The sequence below is a fragment of the Anolis carolinensis genome, chromosome 4 (genome assembly GCF_035594765.1).
Source record: "Anolis carolinensis isolate JA03-04 chromosome 4, rAnoCar3.1.pri, whole genome shotgun sequence".
Taxonomy (NCBI): Eukaryota; Metazoa; Chordata; class Lepidosauria; order Squamata; family Dactyloidae; genus Anolis; species Anolis carolinensis.
In genome coordinates, this window is record NC_085844.1 from 13741027 (window position 1) to 13760544 (window position 19518).

Here is a 19518-nt window from a genome sequence, read left to right on the forward strand (position 1 = left end):
CAACCGGCCGCTGGTTCCCCTTACCAGTGACCCTGAGAACTTACAACCACTGACTCCTGCACTTATTTTGACACAAAAGGTGCCAGGATGGAAGGACGTCATGTTGCCAGTTCCGGACGGAACTCACCGTGCCCTGTGGAAACAGGTGCAGTCCTTGGCCAACCACTTTTGGAAAAGGTGGAAAGCTGAGTACTTAAGCCAGCTTCAAGCTAGAAGAATCTGGCAAAGCCCACAGGACAACATTGAGGTTAACAACGTTGTGTTGTTAAAGGACAAAGACTTGCCCCGCCATGCGTGGCCCATGGGCATTGTATTAAAGACCTTTCCTTGCCCGGACGGTAAGGTCAGGAAAGTTCAATTAAAGACTTGCAACAGAGGCAAAGTGTCCATTTTGGACAGACCAATTAGTGACCTCGTGTTGCTTATTGGAGATGTTTAAAGTTCTAGTGTTTGTATTGTTGTGTATACAAAGGTGTTTGTATGTTTTTGATTGGTAAATTCCCACATCCTGGGAATTTAGCGGGGAGTGTTCCGTCCCCCAGGACGATGGTTTACCTTACCTATTGGTCGTTTGTTTGTTTTCCCTCCTTTGCATCTTGTTTCAGCCTCTGGCTGCAAAGCCCAGGAAAAGTGGCTTGGAATCTGCAAAAGCTGGCTGCAGTTTTCTTTGCAGTGATTGGTCAAAGAGTGCAACATCTTAGGACCGCCCTTTTTACCAGGGTCTAGTCTCCATTTTGGAGCTTCATTCTGGCTATAGTTTTCCAACGTGCTGGAGCTGTGCAAGGCTAACTGGGACAAATCATCCTCAAAACCAGGCCAATCTAAGCCTATCCAAATTAGATAAGTATTGAATTATATTGATCTGGAATAGGAAATCTAGTTAGAGGAGCAGGGTTATTCTGTCGCTTCTAGAACTAATCTTTGCTGTAAAGATAGGGAAGGAAAGAGTTTCTCCTTCTAATATAGGCAGCGTGATTAGGGTATAGTGGTTTTATAATCACCTTTGCTTTCTGGAACCAGGGATAATTCTGTACCTAAAACCTATAGAAATTTGTTTCATTTTCTGCAACTTTAAGATCTGTGCCAGGTTTACAACCTTGTATGAATAAACATCCTTTTTGAAGTTATCCAGACTCAGTTGTTCAATATCTATAGGACAGCTTATAGGGATTTGCAGTTCGCCCGGATAAAGGACAGCACGTTTCAGTTTTATAGTTTTTTATTGTCCGGCGGACGGCACACTCACTCCCCATGCTGTCTTTACAATAGCATGTAGAAATGTTTCTGTTCTGATGGGTTTTAGGAATGGACTGCAAGGTTGTGTAGCTTTACTTATTCTTCTCTTATTTCTGCATATAGCTCTATTTTAACCTTAACTTTCTGTATGCTTTTGCCTATGTTTGTATAAAGCCCCTTCCACACAGTTGCTTTGAACTGGGTTATATGGTAGTGTGAACTCAGATAATCCAGTTCAAAGCAGATATTGTGTGATTTTTTTGCCACAATATTCTAGGTCAGTGTGGTCCAACCTTTAGTTATCCGAGGGCCAATCAAACCTTAGTATAGGAATGTGAGGGCCAGAGACATTCCAGAAAAAAAATGGATTACATAATTAATATTGAATTACATAATTTAAATATTAATATTTAATTACATAATTAAAATATTTTTCCAGTAAGAAGGGCAAGGGCCAACACAAATGAATTGGTGGGCCGCATGTGGCCCGCGGGCTGTGGGTTAGACCACACAGTTCTAGGTCATATGGCTGTGTGGAAGGGCCCTAAGTTGCCTATGGTTTTGATTGTGTCTCTCTGCATGGCAGGCATTTGGATTGGATGGCCTTTGTAGTCTTTTCCAGGTGTATGATTTTTAAAAATCTGCATTTGCTTTCATTTATGTTGAGCACGCTGAGTTTCACGTTCAAAAATGATGATGATGATGAGGAAGGTCACATTATAGAGTTGAGAGGAGTTCAATTGGTCATTGGATCCATCCTCCTGCTTGATGCAAAAGCAGCAGGTAGTTTTTCAGACTCTTTTCGTCCACTCGGGAGATATAGAATCCTGAAATCAAAGAGTTGGAAGGTGTCCATGGGCCATAGGGTCCAACCTCTTTGCTCCATGCAAAAACTCCTTCTAGAGAAAGAAACTCTGTCACCTTTTTAGGCAATTGGTTCCTAAACTGCTAAACTGTGCCTACTGCCAAAACGTTCCTTCTCATGTTCAATCAAAATCTATCTTTCTGTAACCTAAAACTGTTAGACCTGGGTCCTACTCTCTGGGCCAGCAGAGAACAAGTCTGTGTCCTAAGTGTGTTTGTCTATTGCAGAGCCTGTATGTGGGAAGAGGATGGCAAAGACAGTCTGTTTCTTGCATCTGTGGGTGTTGATGGGGATTCAAGCTCTCGGCTCCACCCTCATGGAATATTGCCCAGACTTCCAGTCATGTAGCCGCCTTGAGACGCACAATCCTGCTGCATTAGCAAAGACTTTTTTTTGCTGAGTTTATTTAGTTCAGGTTTTAATTATAGATGCTCATATTTCGTGTTGCACTAATAAATATTCGCCAGTGTACTTTGTAAACATAATGAAGTCTTGGCCATCCGAGAGCTCACCGCACATTTTCTGCTATTAAATCTTTGCTGCAAGGTGGCCTGTGGATTGCGGTGTCTGCGTGGGTGTGATATCAGGCATTCACAGGGCTTGGAAAAGTTGTTTTTTGGACTGTATCTTCTATCTTCTAGAGCATAAACAGCTGCCTTATGTCATATCATGCTATGTGTCCGTTTAGGGCCAGTCTGTAGATTTTGGCATTGCTTAGATATGTTACTGTTTTGGGGCTACAATTCCCAGATGTGATGTTCAAGAGACACATTTGGAGTGGTTCTAGGACTGAAAAAATCATAGCTGAAAGCTGAGTAAACTTCGTGCATCTGAGAGCTTCTTTTCTGCTCCTGGAACCATCTACCAGTCTACAATATCTGCCAGAAAACAAACTAACAAGATTATAAAAAACAGAAAATGCTTGGAAGTCCACTTTTGCTTTTGAAGAAATAACCCTCTTATCTAAAGGTTAAACAATACAGCAGGGTTCTGCAATTGATTTCAAAGGTGTGTTGCCTTTTCTAGAAGGAGAGGCAGGTGACCTTTTGAAGGACCATTAAAACGGAAGACTGTGGAGCCCAGAAAGGTTGACGGACACAGATTTTTGTCTGCTTCTCCCTTATAAAAAAGTGTTTCTGCCTCCCTTTCATTTCTAGCCCTCTTCTCCTGAAAATGCTGTTCATTTCCACTATGTTTTCTTGGGGATAGTGGCCCTTCTTCCTAACTGTCATGCTTTGCTTGCTGCTTTTCCTCTTTGCTTAAGGTTGATGTTAGAGGATGAGAGCAGTGCTTCCCAAATCAGATTTCTACCCCTCCCAATAAATTTCCCTTCAGTTTTCAATTTTCTGACACTTCAGTAATTCAAAACATCAGCTTGACTTTTAGAAAGTCAGTTTAGGAACCCAAAGAAAAGGGTCAAACAAAATGAATATGGGAATGTGAACACAGTAAACAGAGAATGCTGGGTATGAACTCTTTCCTCGTTTCACTCTCAGCAATGATAGAATTTTGGAGACTAGAGAGAAAATTACATGAGTACCCACCTCTGCTATAAATGAATAGTGTGCTGATGCACACAATCTATTTCCTCTTACTCCATTTCTGCTATGCCGTGGATATTATGTTTGTGAAACCAGGAGTTTGGGGTGGTTTTTTTTTTTTTTGGCTCTCAAATAAGCTAGGCTTACATAACCTTGGCTTCTTGTTGTCTTAGGAACCCTGGCTTGCTTGGGAGGAACCAAGATTCTCGATTTGAATATAATATAATATAATGTAACTGCACTACCTGTGGGACCAGTAGTTTCACCTATCTAACAAAATATGTCATTTATAGGAACTTCTACTCCAGGTGTTTCTACTAGAAGTTACCTAAAGATAATACTTCTACATCCTTCAGCATGACACTATTTCAGTGGTTCTCAACCTGGGGTCCCTAGATGTTTTTGGCCTACAACTCCCAGAAATCCCAGCCAGTTTACCTGCTGTTAGGATTTTTTGGGAGTTGAAGGCCAAAAACATCTGGGGACCCCAGGTTGAGAACCACTGCTCTATTGTAACATCTAGTAGAATTCATTCATTTCACCAGGGTTTACTATTATCAATGGTTTCAGGAAGGATTCCCTTGCAGATATGGGAGTCCTGCTGCATTATGGATTTCTAGTTTGCTTACTTATTCATGTGAGTTAGGAAAATGAAGTTGGATGTGTGCAAAAGTATGTGGCTCCTTCAAAATTAATTATCTCAGGTTTATTATTATGTGCCAAATGAAAACAATATGCAGATTCTCTGAGATCTACTCCAGAGAGTTAAAGGCGATTAGAGTCTGTTAGAGACAATGTTCCAGGAATAGTCTTGTGTTGGACTTTGTGCATATTCCCCTTTCTTAATAGGTTATCCTTATCCATTGAGCACACCATCTGGTTTAGGTTCCCTTGTGAAGTTCCTGAAGACATAAAACAACAGTGGTACATCTGATCTCTTTCCAGCCATCTCTCCATCCACCCTAAATATTTTAATTATCCATCTCGCTATTTATAGTCCTTTAGTCCCACTCTGTCCTCATTGGTTTCTGGTTTTGGAATAAGCTCCTGGCATTATGTTACATTCCAATCCTTTTCCCTGCTGTCTGTCTGCTCCAAGAGATACATTTGACAGTCTCTTTGTTATGCACATAGCTCTTCTAATCTACGACATTGTAACTGTATAAATATAGTTTATATCTGGGAACTGAGTTTGCCATTCCTTATAGTTACCATTTGCAATTGATTTTAAATGCTTCTGCCCTCTCCTCTACCCTGCTTTCTCTGAGTTGGAAATGTCTTCTTGATAATCCACTGTCTCTTGCTAGATCTGAACCGATGTCCAGAATCACCAGACAGCATTTAAGTGATTATATATATATATATATATATATATATATATATATATAGAGAGAGAGAGAGAGAGAGAGAGAGAGATTGAGAGAGAGAGAGATAAATGTGTAATAGAAGACTGCAGCAATTGACTCCTGTAATAGCAGCCTGAAATAGAAAGCAAATCAAAAGTAGGATAAAAGTGAAACCAATAGACCAGAGGTGGCCAATCTTTGAGGATCCCATTATTGGCCAAATTCCTATATTGCACATGTAGATTATAATTCTTGGCACATCTCCTTCCAAATAGCTGAGTAGGGTGATTCACAGAGCCTTAAAATCATAAAGTTGGAAGATATTCCTAAGAGCCATCTATTCCAATCTGCTATGCCAGTGGTTGTCTATCTGGGATTCCCAGATATTTTGGCCTTCAAGTCCTGGAAATCCTAACAGCTGGTAAACTGGTTAGGATTTCTGAGAGTTGTAGGCCAAAAACATATGGGGACCCCAAGTTGAGTACCACAGTGCTATGCTAAAGAACCCTCCAAACAAAACTATCACGAGATAGTTAAGCGCCCTCCAAAGAAGGACACTCCATTAAAATCCAAGGCAGTGTGTTCTACCATCAAACTGCTTATAGCATCAGGAAGTTCTTCTGAATATTTTGACAGAATCTCTTTTCTTTTAGTTTGAATCCATAGCTTTCAGAAAAACAAGCTTTGAAACCCAGTTCTCCAAAGTTGTATCCAAATGTTGGGCAAGTTTGTTCTAGATGCATCATCCGTGGGGTTCAGTGTGCTCTCTGGCTGTAGAGTAAACTACAACTCCCAGTATGGTGAGTCAGTCCTCTCAAACCCCTCCAGTAGGTTGAGTTAGTCATGTGGGTTCTGTGTGCCAAGTTTGGAGCAGGTCTATAATCAGTGGAGGTCACAGTTTTGCTGGTTGTGGGTGAACTACAACTCCCAGAAAGGAAGGTTAGTTCCTTTCTGTAATCAAATTTTGGAATATCAGGTATGTGTGCCAAGTTTGGTCCAGATCCATTGGTGTTTGGGTTCACAGTGCTCTCTGGATATAGGTGAACTACAACTCCCCCAAATCAAAGTGAATTTTCCCCAAAGACCACCAGTATTTTTTCTTGGTCATGAGGGCTTTGTGTGCCAAGTTAGTTCTAGGTCCATCATTGGTGGAGTTCAGAGTGCTCTCAGATTGTAGGTGAACTATACATCCCAGTACCTACAACTCCTATAAGTCATGGTGAATTCTTCCCAAACTTCTCTACTATGTTCAGTTGCTGATCAGTTCCTCTGTTTGCTGTGTGCCACAGAAAAAATAGGAAAGGGGTATGGGAGAGGCAGTGGGTGGGGTCATGCAAATTCCACATCAGTGGAGAGAGTCAGAAACACTGGGATGTTTGTAGTGTAGGAAAAACAAAAAAAATTAGGATGGAATTGACCCCATATGCAAGCCTTCAGTTGGATGATGGTGTTTGTGGAGGACATTGGCAGGGCTCTTGGACATGTTTAGGGTGCTCTCTATAACCTGAAATGTCATTGGCAGGAGGGCCGTTGATGTCTTCTGAGTAATGGAAGCTATAGTTATTTGTGGAAGTGGGAGCTTGTCTGTGTAAAGTGGACATCCCAGCAATACACATACATACGTATTTTTATTAAGTGTAAAGATGGTTTTGGTCTTCTTCAGCAAAGCTCTTCTTAAGTTGTTTTAGACCTACAAGAAGGAAGGAGTCACACATACATTCCCCGAGTCATTTGTGAACCAAAGATATGACTATAAATTCCAGGATCAGCTTTCTTTTGCTTATCTTATTCATTTTATCATAAACCATAAAAAAGCTACAGAAAGAAGAGATAACAAAGAAATACAGCATATTAAAAATAATTATCCAAGAGTAATCAACACTCTAAACAGAATTCTTACGATGACATAAAACAAACTTAAGATCAGAGAGGAGGAAATTATGCAAATATATGCCTCTATGTGCATATAAAGATGTCTTGAACAAAAAGTATTGTAATTAGCACACAGAATTGTAGAAATGGAAAATAAATCCCAAGGGCTATCTTGTTCAACCTCTTGCTATGAAGGAAGTCGCCCTATTCTTTTTGACACCCCCTCCCAATTCTTGTTTCCAACCTAACAAGTCTTCTGAAAAATGAAAAGTATTGATCTAAGTACGTTCTATTTTGGTCTCTCCCTCCCCTATGTCTCATATAACTTGCCAGTCTGGCTATAGGTGTGAGATTACAAATGGTTCCCTTGGGGCTTGTATTACTCGAAGTTGCTGATCCTTTGCATTGCTTGACCAAAGTGCTATGATTATGCAATACAAATAAAGTTGAATGCAATGCAGTTAATAGAGCCAACAGTTTTCAGTCATGACAGTGTATTTCAACATGTTGCTGAAACTCCTCGTTCAAGGCCACAGTAAGACATTTTGTTGCCAAAGACGAGGAACAAAGTGGCACCCTCATTTCCTTCCATGTCGAAAAGCTGGCTGGGTTTGCAATTGAATCTTTTCCCTGGAGAAACATGTGCTGAGTAGAAAAAGAGGATGGCTAAATCAAGCCCATTTTCTGTATCATATGCCCCAGTGGTGGCAGATGGCTTCCCTGAAAGCGACAAATCCTATCTGATCTTAGAAGCTAAGCAGGGTCTGCTTTCCCACCCTGGACCTTCCACAAATATATAAACCTCCCTTGCTTAGTTTTCCAATATACTTCACAATGTCTGAGGATGCCTGCCATAGATGTGGGCAAAACGTCAGGAGAGAATGCTTCTGGAATATGGCCATACAGCCTGGATAATGCGCAATAATAATAATAATAATAATAATAATAATAATAATAATAATAATAATAATAATTTATTTATACCCCGCCACCATCTCCCTGCGGGGACTCGGGGCGGCTTACATGGACAGAGGCCCAAACAACATAGAAGAAAACATAGGCAACATAATATAAATCACACTATAAAAAGATAAAACAGTAATACAATATATCAATTAAAACAACAACCCAGGGTCTGCTCTGGTTAGTCCTCTTATAAGGAGCCGCGGTGGCGCAGTGGGTTAAACCCTTGTGCCGGCTGGACTGCTCACCTGAAGGTTGGGTTGCTGAACTGAAGGTTGCCGGTTCATATCTGCGAGACGGGGTGAGCTCCGCCCGTCAGCTCTAGCTTGCAGGGACATGAGAAAAGCCTCCCAGCTAACACATCCAAGCGTCCCGTGGGCAACGTCTGTATAAATGGCCAATTCTCTCACACAAGAAGTGTCTTGCAGTATGTTCTCAAATCGGTCATATGGGAGACTGCCAATGGAAACTAGGTGCTATAGGCTATATTTTAGAGAAAGCAGTTTACAAACCCAATTCTGAGTATTCCTTGTCTAAGAAAACACTATGAAATTCATGGCATCTCCATAGGTTGACAGGGGACTTGAAGGCATACACACAGATAATATGTTCTGAATCATGGTCTGAAGTTTTAAGGCGCTATCCAAGGTGCTGGATCAGATTGGGGATATGATTCAGCACCTTGGATAGCCTTTAAAAGTCTGGACTAAAACCTGGAGAGCTAGAATGATCTAGTCCAAGCATGGGCAAACTTTGGCTCTCCAGGTGTTTTGGACTTCAACTCCCACCATTCCTAACAGCCTCAGGCCCTTTCCTTTCTCGCCTCAGCCTGAGGCTGTTAGGAATGGTGGGAGTTGAAGTCCAAAACACCTGGAGAGCCAAAGTTTGCCAATGCCTAATCTAGTGTCTTGAATTCTGGACTGTGAATCCCACTTGGTGATGGAAACTCATTGGGCCATCCTAGCCAAGTCATACTCTCTCAGTGTCACAGAGAGTAAAGACAAACTTCCCTCTGCAAAAAAAAGAAACATTGTAAAGAAAACCCCATGATAATTTGCATTAGGGCCACCTTAATTTGGGAGTGACTTGAAGGCATATAACAATAACAAAACCTGGAATGGACTTACTGCCTCATTGACATGGCACTGACGAGCATCCACTACAGGTAGCCCCTGGACAAGGTAGCTTCTGTATGTTTGTTATTAAGTTGAATGTATATGTAAATCAGAAGAGGCACATTTTTAAGTGCAACTCCAGCCAAAAATATTTCTTTTTAGTTTTGGATAACATCGAGAAGGCTTAACACCCCTGTGGTGTTTCTTATGCTGTATCTGCTCCTGTTCAGAAGATTTCGCCTCACTTTCTGTCACTGTGACAATTGGATTTTGAAAATTTTGGGTTGCTGTGGAAACAAGGATCGGAGAGAATGCTTCAGTGGAGACACCTTTTTCCCATAATAATAACTCTTTCGGGAGTGAATTCCCTTTCCGAGGGGTGGATTTCCTCTCACTTCCTGTTGTCTCACCCCCGTTTTTAACTACGAGTCATATGTAAGTCAGATGCCTGTAACTCGGGGATTGTCTGTAGTGTGTTGATCAACTGTTGATTTTTTTTAAACCAAACTTGATGAACAGTTCAATTGTTTACTGTTCTGCAGTGCACAGTTTGTTCCACATGTGATCTGATGAGGTATTGGAGTAATAAAGCCTGGCTAACCATAGTGAAAAAGAAGAAGACACGCCAGGCAGTCCTTTGATCAGATCTGGCAGGCTTCTCTTCTGGTGTGAGAGAATTGGCCATCTACAGAGACGTTGCCCAGGGGACACCCAGATGTGTTACCATCCGGCTGGGAAGCTTCCCTCATGTCCTCACAAGCTAGAACTGACAGATGGGAACTTTCCCCATCTCACGGATTCGAACAAGCAACCTCCTGATCAGCAACACAACCTGAAGGTTGCCGGTGTCTTCTTCAATTTCAGTGTCCAGAAAAGGCATTGTGAGCCATTGACCTCACTTCTTCTTCCTTTTTGGTTTAGCAACAAACATTTTGTGTTCAACATGGTGGCTGAAAGAGATATTGTCATTATTATTATTATTATTATTATTATTATTATTATTATTATTATTATTACAGGATTTCTATCCTGCCCTTCTCACCCCCAAAGGGAGACTCAGGGTGGCTTACAACCAATTATAAAACACCAATATAAAACAATGACATACAACAATAATAATACATTAAATTAATTAAGTTAAAACATCCATTAAAACATTTAGAGGTGCATTCCGAGTCTCAGTCCAAGTCTATCAGTTCTTTGTTATAAATTCATAATTATTAGTGTTACATCTATCTGTCAAAAGCCTGGTCCCATAGCCAAGTTTTCAGTTTTTTTGCAGAAGGACAAGAGAGAGGGAGCCTTTCTGATCTCATTAGGGAGTGCATTTCATAGACGAGGGGCCACCACTGAAAAGGCCCTGTCTTTCATCCCCACCAATCGCGCTTGCAAAGGTGGTGGGATTGAGAGCAGGGCCTCCCCCAAAGATCTTAAACTACACGGTGGGTCATAGCGGGAGATACGTTTGGACAAGTAATACATGCTTTTGGCTCACTCCCTGGTTGTCCCCTTACCATGTTGGGTGGCTGTACTTCTGTTCAGGGATGTCTACAGCCTTGGCTTTGCAAAATTAGCAAATCACATAATATACAAATAAATCTGCCTGTATTTGGAGAGTGCAAGATAAAATGATAGAGTTTGAAGGGGCTACAAAGGCTATCTTGTTCAATCCCTTGCTATTCAGGAATACATAATTTCAGAGGCCTATCCAAACTGGAATCATTCAATCATAGAATCATAGAATTGGAAGAGACCTCAAGGGCCATCTAGACCAATCCCATTATTCCATCCAAATATGGACTCCTGACAAATGGCCATCCAGTCTTTGTTTAAAAACCTCCAGCGAAGGAGATTCCATCACACTCCGAGGCAGAATATTTCACAGTCAAACAGCCCGTACCTTCAGGAAATTCTTCATAATGTTTACTTAGAATCTCTTTTCCTGTAGTTTGAATCCATTTCCAAGGCAGAAGTTGTAGAACCAATTGTGCAGTTATTATTACATTATTATTAGGCTTTCAGCATAATGCTTTGCCATGCATAACAAAACATTAGTAAGCAACATGAACTCTTTGAGGTTTGTTTAAGAAAGGCATAGAATTATAAATCTTGACAGAGTCAAAAGGACGGTTAGGTTAATTCCATCCTGCAAGGAAGAAACATCTACTCAACTTTCTGCTCCTCATACATTTAACTGACTTCTCAGCAGCTTCAGAACATGAAGTGTTTTGAAACCTAACATTTACATATAGTACTGAAATGAAACCAACCAGGCTCTTTCTTACATAAGTCCATTAGCAATGCATTAGTAAGATGCTTCCGTGATAAACTCAAAATGCTTGTGAATCATATGCTTGATGTTTTTGTTTCATTCAGAGCATTATGTAGCATCACTTAGAACAAGGTTGGAAATCATGTGGTCCTCCTGATGCCAGTATAACCAGTGGTGAGGATTGCTGGGCTTTGCTATCCATCAATATGTGGAGGCTGCATGAGTCCCATGCCAGCTGAGAAGATCCTATTCCTATATGAGATATGTAGGGTTGCCTTGTTTTCTTGCAAAGGATTAGGTTTGTCCAACAGGCAGTAACTTGGGGAATCATGTCTTGTTAACCAAACATGTAAACTCAGACTATTTTACATCTGCTAATGCTCCTGAAAGGAAATACAGCCAAGATCCTACTTCACAAATGTCATTTTCATTGCGTACTTGTTATTATCTCCTAACAACACTACCAAAACAAACAAACAAACAACAAGCTCAATAAGGGCTTGTCTACACTATCCAAAAGCCCCAGATATACCTCATATAGAAGGTTTTTTTAATCTTCATGATGCAGAGTTGCTTCTAGTGACTTAAAATGGCAAAGTCATTGGAGAAATAAAATTTGATAAAGAGACATCTTGAATATCATGAATGCGTAGGCCTATTTTATACATTCATCACTTCTCAACAGAACACCGACTTACATGAGCATTTCACATTTCCTCTGAATAGCTCAAGGCAGCATATGTGGTTCTTTTTCTGTCCATTTTAACTTCACAATATTCCTGTGAGGCTGCATTTTCTTATTGTTAACCTGCTTTAATGTCTTTGTTTCTTGAGAGCCAGTGTATTGTAGTGGTTTGTGTTGGACTACAACTCTGGAGACCAATGTTCAAATCCCCACTTGGGTATGAAAACCCACTGGATTATACACTCTTTGCCCCAGAATATCCTGTGATAGGTGTTTCTTAAGGTTGCCACATGTTGAAACTGAATTGAGGTCACACAATACCAAAAGGTATACATTTAATAACTAAATAAAAAATAGAAAATACAGTGTGTGTGGTGGCAGTAGTGAAACAGAAAAGGATTGTCTCCACCACAGTTGTTTTCTTCTTTGTGGACATCTGATTCATCCATTGTTGGAACAGTGTTCTGGGCTGTTATGAATATTTTAAAAATAGTGTTCCCTCACCCACCCCACAAAATGGTTTATATGTACTTCTCTAATCTCGGAGAAGCTCTTTTTTGGAACTATAACTACAACAATTCAAAACAATGTGTGTAATTAAAAAAAACTTTCTTGAATTCATTTGTGTTGGGCTTAGTATTTTACATTGCCAGCAAAAGAAGAGATGCATGACTGTAAATTGTTTCTGGCATGGAAAGAAAATTAAAAGGGAGGGCATAGAATATTAATAATTTTAAAGAGAGGTGATGCAAAGGACCGTTAAATGTGTGTCATCTTCAGTTTTAATTTGGCACCACCTAAGTAAGACTGGTAGGCATATTCCTTGGAAGGAGAGAATTCCTTCTGCCTGACATGCACTTCTGCCTTGCTTTCCTTGACTGGGTGGAAGCATTTTGTATCCAATAACTTTATTTTCAAAGCTGTGGCAGATTGGAGTATAATGGGAGTAGGTGAGGGAAACAGGATAGGTGAAGGTTTCTTTTCTGAGTCATCTTGACTCACACTTTTCCTGGAAAGGTAACCAAATGGTGTAGATCTGTCCTGGTGTATCTCATCCCTGTACTAGATAGTAGTGGGATTGTGTCAGCCCCAGTTTTCAGGAAACTACTGGTGATGGCGGGTATCAATGATTGTTACACCTGTCCCAAAACAATTACTTTATTCTTAACTTAAGAATGGAAAATGGAGTGTTGGTGGACAACAGAAGAGATTTAAAGATAGACTTAAAGCTAACCTAAAAATGTGGTATAAAAACCAATAACTGGGAAGCCCTGGCACATGAATGAATTAACTGGAGGTCAGCTGTTACCAGCAGTGCTATGGATTTTGGAGAGGCACAAATGGAGGATGAAAGGGATAAATTTTTCAAGAGAAAGTTGCAGCAAGCAAACCCTGTCATGACTGCCTTCTATCTGGAAATCTATGTTTTTAATGTGAAAGACAGGAGCCCCTGGTGGCGCAATGGGTTAAGCCCTTGTGCTGGAAGGACTGCTGAATGAAAGGTTGGTGGTTTGAATCTGGGGAGCAGGGTGAGCTCCTGTCTGTCAGCTTCAGCTTCCTATGCAGGGACATGAGAGAAGCCTCCCACGGGATGGTAAAATATCTGGGTGTCCCCTGGGCAATGTCCTTTCAGACAGCCAATCCTCTCAAGTTTCTCAAGTTGCTCCTGACACACACATACACAAAATGTGAAATACCATGTGGTTCCAGAATAGATCTCTGCAGTCATTTACAGACTCACCATTTACCTCTGGAAGACAATCATACTGGTCCACAAGTTATTGCTCATGCATTTTTAGGTTGTTGCAGAAGTATTCTTTTCCTCCTCCTGCAGTGTCCAAGGTCCAAGATTCACCACCAACTTGGTGCTGCAGTAGCCCCTTCCATGGCTTTCAGTTTCCTGGTATAAAGCACAAGAGTTTGGAGAAGCTCTATGATTCAGCAGCTATGATTCAGTAGCAAGATACAAACCTATTACATAATTAATTGAAACACATGATTAACCTCAACAGATCTCATCAGTCTGTCAGAACATACAACAGCCATGGAATGACCATGGTGGGTTTTTGGAGTGGTGAAAGCGTAGTCCCAACTGTGTTTCACAAGGGGAACTCTTATGCTATACTTGACCTTGTAGGCTCTTGGCTAATGTGCCATAATTGTGTAGTGTGAAATGGTTCGTGGGTGAACCTGGGCATTCTCACATTCTAAACAGCAATGATGTGATGTATTTACTAGGCCCATGACAGAGCCTTATGAAAACAAGCCAGGCAAAATCTCTTGCCAGACTGTTGACAAAAACTCTTTGTGCCTCATTTCCAAACAGCTGTGAAATCCACTTGACAGTTTTGTCATCTTTTCCGTATTGAACCAGTTTGCTAAAATACCATGTGCAAAGATGCTGAAATCAAAATAAATCCATAGCATCCCAACCGTCCAATAAGCATGGAACCTGATAATTTTTAAAAAATGAGACACAAGATTAATCCTTGCTGATATATTCTTGACAAATCCATGCTGGTTTTTCTACTAATCGCTGCTTTGTTATCAAAAGGTTTATGGGCTGAAATGTGTCTGGTATTGCTGTCAGGCAAACCAGACTGTAGCTTTTCAAATCCTTCTCGTTCCTTCTTTTTGGCTTCTTTCTGATGTGCAAGTAGCCAAACCTGTCTGGGAAGGCGTCATGTTCTCCTCTGCTTGCTATGCTTTGTACACACTGTTCGCAGAAGGATCCTGAAAGCCCATCAGCTCTTTTCTAATCCCCTGCTATAGAATTGGAGAATCATAGAGCTGCAAGGGGCCCCATAGGCCATTAAATGCAGGATCTCCAGCTAGAGCATCCTTAGCAAGGAGTTGTTCAACTTCTTTTTACAGATGTCCAGAGAAGGAGACCCCACCAACTATCTAGGCAATTGGATCTATTACTGAACAACTCTTACTATCAAGAAGTTCCTAATAATGTTCAGTTGAAAAGTACTGTCCTATAACTTCAAACCATTAGAACTGGTTATATATACCCTTTGGGACCACTGTATAAGAAGGTTAGCAATAAAAAATATTTATTCTCCCTGTCTCTTTACTTTCATGTATTTCTTGGCTTCAGATGGCTAAGCTAAAGCAAAAAGTATCAAAGTTCCTATAGGCTGAGCATCACTTATGTAAATATGAACTGTTTGGATTTTTTTGGATTTTGCAGTAGAGTACAGATATGTGTCAATGAAGCAGCATAGGTCAGCAGTGTAGACAATGGCTACCCTAGAACATATTTCTCAGGCTCCCTTGCCTCCAAGGAGAGTAGAGAAGTGGAAGGGGGGATATGGCATGTCTGCATTCACAGCCAAACTTTGCACAAGTGGCAGTTGTGGCAGTTGCTGCTAGTCCACCACCAACGTCAAGAGTGGGACAAAGCAGCAGTGACTTTTGGTAATGGTCTCCAACTCTGAATATTCCCCCCTTCTTCTTCTACTGCTGAATCCTGGATCCCAGCCAATGCCTTTGCTATCCAGTAGTCTTCTGCACATAGGAATCACAGTCAAATGTGACAGCAGCAACTGGACTACCAGATATCCGCTTCCATTGAGTCAGTAGTGGTGCCCCTTCTGTTTATTTGTTTGACTGAAGAGAGATACGAGGCTCTGTGAAATGCCAGCAGGTGTGGATACCTGCTATTTCACAGAAACCTCACACCTCTCTCCAGCCACTTCTTTCTCCAGCTTCACAAAAACAGTTCAGGTATGTATATGTTGTGTAACCTTAAAACATTTGAAATTTGGAGCATTTTGGAATTACAGATAAGGGATACTCAATTTGTAATATCTCTCTTATGCCACTGGATACCTCTTAACATTTAACCATAATGTCAACCACACCCCCAAAAGCTGACAGATGCCCATCTCGCTGCATCTACTCTCTCCAGTTACAGAATGGGGATACTTCTTACTTACTTCCTTACTTCCTACTTACTTCCATGCTCTCAGACCATACTTCCAGGTGTCATATGAGTCCTGTATGGAAAAGATTAAGAACGGGATGGCTGAATTCTAGACCAGGCTACCTATCGCTTTGACTAGGGAGTTGGTGATATTGGTACGCATGTCAATGTCCACTGATATCAGACCATAGGATTCTACACAATGGAGGAGAAGTGATTTTTTATCTTTGCCCTGCTCATCACCATGCTCGTTGGCAAGTGAGAGAGAAATCCTAGAGTCTGATTGGTGCCTTCTGCATGTGTAAATTCCTTTATGGAAATAAGCAAAAATAAATGTTTGTCTTTATTAAGTCCAGTCGTGTCCGACTCTGGGAGTTGGTGCTCATCTCAATTTCTAAACCAAAGAGCCAGTGTTGTCCTTAGACACCTCCAAAGTCATGTGGCCAACATGACTGCATGGAACACCGTTACCTTCCCGCTGGAGCAGTACCTATTGATCTACTCATTTTTGCATGTTTTCGAACTGCTAGGTTGGCAGAAGCTGGAGCTAACAGCGGGCACTAACTCCGCTCCCCGGATTCGAACCTGCGACCTTTTAGTTTGCAAGTTCAGCAGCTCAGCGCTTTAACATGTTGCACCACTGAGGGCTCACCTTTATGGAAATAGGCTGGCATTTTTAGTAAGTGCACATTGTCTACATTCAGTTTAAGAGAATAGAAGCAGTGTTAGTCATGCGGCTTTACTGCACATGTGGCTGCTATGCTTTCTCAGCCAGTGCGAATACCTTTTCCTGCTGAACTTGACAATTTCAAGTGTGGGCAATAGTCCATTGATTGTACAACATTACCATTCAACACAATAGCACATAAACACAATAACATAGCTCTGACTGTGAAGATTTATACTGTGCAGCCCTGATATAGGATCTCAGCCAAAATGTGTTTTATCCCTGATTGATAAAACCAAGGCCACAGTTTTTCTTAAGCCTCTTGAATTTCCAATTTTCTTCACCCTAAATAATTTCAAACCTGTGTCCGATACATCTGATGGAGGCATCCAAAAGAAATGCAGTGTCTTGTTCTTCCTCAGCTCAAGGGTGTAATATAACACCTTCATTTATTAAATCTCCAGCTCCCTAACTATATTTTGCTGTCACATTATATTACAAATTTTTGCTGTGTTAGCTGGATCTGTGTATTTTTTTTAGTAGTGCCATTTTTTGTTTGTTTGTTTGTTTGTTTCCTGGTCCTGCCAGTTTCAAGGTCACCTTTTCCTCTCCACGTGGGACATAAAAACAATGTCTTGCATCTTCAGTTATTCTGAGTGGCTAGATCTTGCGGGTTTTGTTTGAACCCAGGGCTGTTGTATGATATTGTGCCATGAAAAGCAGACAGTCAGGATCATTTCTAATTTCTCGTTTCTTCGCTGTTGCATCCCTTAAAGTCATTTGCAACTTATGGTGACCATGGGGCAGGGTTTCCTTTATTCAGCGGGAGCTTGCCATTGCCTTCTCTGTGCATGGCTCTGTGTGACTTGCCCAAGATCATCCCATGGGTTTCCATGGAGAAGTTAGGATTTGGTCTCCAGAGTCATGGTCCCACCACTACACCATAATAATATCTGATTTCTGCAGATGTACAGCATAGGGATTTGGGATACAGCCAGTAGTGAATTGTAGAAATTGGTGGGATTTCAGGCATGCTTTCTTTCTTTTGCTCACATGGAGTCCAATTCCAGGAGATGGTTTCAAACTATCAATTCATATTCTGCAGGAAGACCTAAAGATTCGTAGAGAGGTGTTATTTCAGGTAAAAAGAAACACCGTTCTTCTTTATTTTTTATTTTTCCACTTCCATGGAGGTCCTGTGCCCCTAATCCCATGAAAGTGTAGGTAAAGAGAACCAATGCAGTTTTATGATGTATTGAATGAACTAGAGTGATCACCTCCAGAAAACCTGGATTATTTATTTGAATTTATTCTATTGCCACTTGATTCTGCTTTGGTTCAAATTTGCCTGGGGTGATGTGTCTAGTTCTGGGCACACCATATATTGAAAAGGGAGAATGGCTCCAGAGTAGGTTGAAGGGTTTGGCAACCAAGAAGGATGAGGAACAGCTGGGTATATGTAGCTTGGAGAAGGTAAGGTTTTCCCCTGACATTAAGTCTAGTCATGTCTGACTCTTGGGGTTGGTGCTCATCTCCATTTCTAAGCCAAAGAGCCGGCGTTGTCCGTAGACACCTCCAAGGTCATGTGGCCGACATGACTGCATGGAGCGCCGTTACCTTCTCGCCGGAGCGGTACCTATTAATCTACTCACATTGGCATGTTTTCGAACTGCTAGGTTGGCAGAAGCTGGAACTAACAGTGGGCACTCACTCTGCTCCCAGGATTTGAACCTGGGACCTTTCGGTCTGCAAGTTCAGCAGCTCAGCGCTTTAACACACTTCACCACCGGGGTTCCCTGTAGCTTGGAGAAGAGATGTTCAAATGATATCATGACCCCAAGGTGAATATTTTAAAACCACGACTCCCAGCATGGACAATGTGATGATGTTTGAGGAATTCTGGCAATCCTACCTTTAGAATCAATTTTTCCTAAGCACTATTCTGGTCAATAATGCACAGGGTCTATGCAACAGTCATGTTGTTCTGGAAATACATTTGTACAATGTTAAAGATGCACCTTTTCCCATGAAAACTATGTTTTAAAAACCATAAATAAAATACAGACAGAGCATGAACAGTGTTAGAATACAGATGCCACCACTTTCTTAAAGAGATGTTAGTGCACTGAAATTAAACGCAGTTAAACTTGATTAGCATTAGGTTTGGGCTTTATTCCCGATTCCCATGGAAACAGATACTGCTGGTTACATCACCAGCTTCTGAAGCAGCTCAAGTAAACAAGAAACCAAAATATAACAGACATTTACCAGAGTTCTTGAGCAGCCTATTTATGTGAGTCTTTCCCATTTAGTCATTGTCCAGCTGTGAAGGACCCAAAGCTTGGATGGAATTAGTCCAAAACGTAGTATTTCATGCCTACACAATTTAATTTAAAATGTAGTCATAATGTTAAAGCCATTATTCAAGATCTATCGGGCTGATGAGTAATGATTACCCTTTTACCCCTCCCTAACAGTGCCTGCTAAGTTTAGTAGGACAATGAAGCTGGAATATATTTTCATGGATCTCTCTGAGGTGCTCTCAGGGTTCAGAACTCTTGATAGCTTATGTACAGCTTAAAGGAAAACACACCCTAGACATAGGAAACTTAAAATGCAGTTGCTCCTACTTGCCCCAATGCTTTGAAAAACAAAGGAAAATAATTCTTCTATGTTCCTGAAATGATTGTGGGAGAGAAAACATCCTTGACTAGATGCTTGTTTTGAGTTCAGGAAGACAAGGACATGCGGGGATGTAGCATCAAAACCTTGCACAGTCTTAGAGACTAGTTTCATCTAGTCTACATGTTATTTAGAGGCTAAAGTGAGATGAAACTGGCAGGAAGATGCTATCACTATGAACTTCTGCAGCATTGACACCAAGATATCATTTAAATAATAGCTAATTTGAAAACAATGCTTGGAACCTTGATGCTGTTTCACACATGCATATGGAAGAAGTGGGACTTCTTTGTCCGTTGTGTAACAATTGCATTCAATTGAAGGTTGTGGATACAATGTTGCA

General features: G+C 41.0%; 1 protein-coding gene across 3 annotated transcripts in view; it reads left to right on the top strand.

Annotated features, from left to right (window-relative positions):
- Positions 1-19518, top strand: part of kcnq3 (potassium voltage-gated channel subfamily Q member 3) — a 171767-nt gene that overhangs the window by 13128 nt on the left and 139121 nt on the right. The window lies entirely within an intron of this gene.